Source organism: Sinocyclocheilus anshuiensis, unplaced genomic scaffold (assembly GCF_001515605.1).
Source record: "Sinocyclocheilus anshuiensis isolate Anshui unplaced genomic scaffold, SAMN03320099.WGS_v1.1 scaffold534, whole genome shotgun sequence".
Classification (NCBI taxonomy): domain Eukaryota; kingdom Metazoa; phylum Chordata; class Actinopteri; order Cypriniformes; family Cyprinidae; genus Sinocyclocheilus; species Sinocyclocheilus anshuiensis.
In genome coordinates, this window is record NW_015547712.1 from 1,958 (window position 1) to 2,443 (window position 486).

Consider the following 486-nt stretch of genomic DNA (forward strand, 5'->3'; position numbering starts at 1 on the left):
TCTATCTATCTATCTGTCTGTCTGTCTGTCTGTCTGTCTATCTATCTATCTATCTATCCATCCATCCATCCGTCTGTCTGTCTGTCTGTCTTTTTGTCTATCTATCTGTCTTTTTGTCTCTGTCTATCTTTCTATCTATCTATCTATCTATCTATCTATCTATCTATCTGTCTGTCTGTCTGTGTTTTTGTCTGTCTGTCTGTCTGTCTGTCTGTCTCTCTATCTATCTATCTATCTATCTATCTATCTATCTGTCTTTTTGTCTCTGTATATCTATCTATCTGTCCGTCCGTCCGTCTTTTTGTCTATCTATCTATCTATCTATCTATCTATCTGTCTTTTTGTCTCTGTATATCTATCTATCTGTCCGTCCGTCCGTCTTTTTGTCTATCTATCTATCTATCTATCTATCTATCTATCTGTCTGTGTTTTTGTCTGTCTGTCTGTCTGTCTCTCTATCTATCTATCTGTCTATCTATCTGTCTG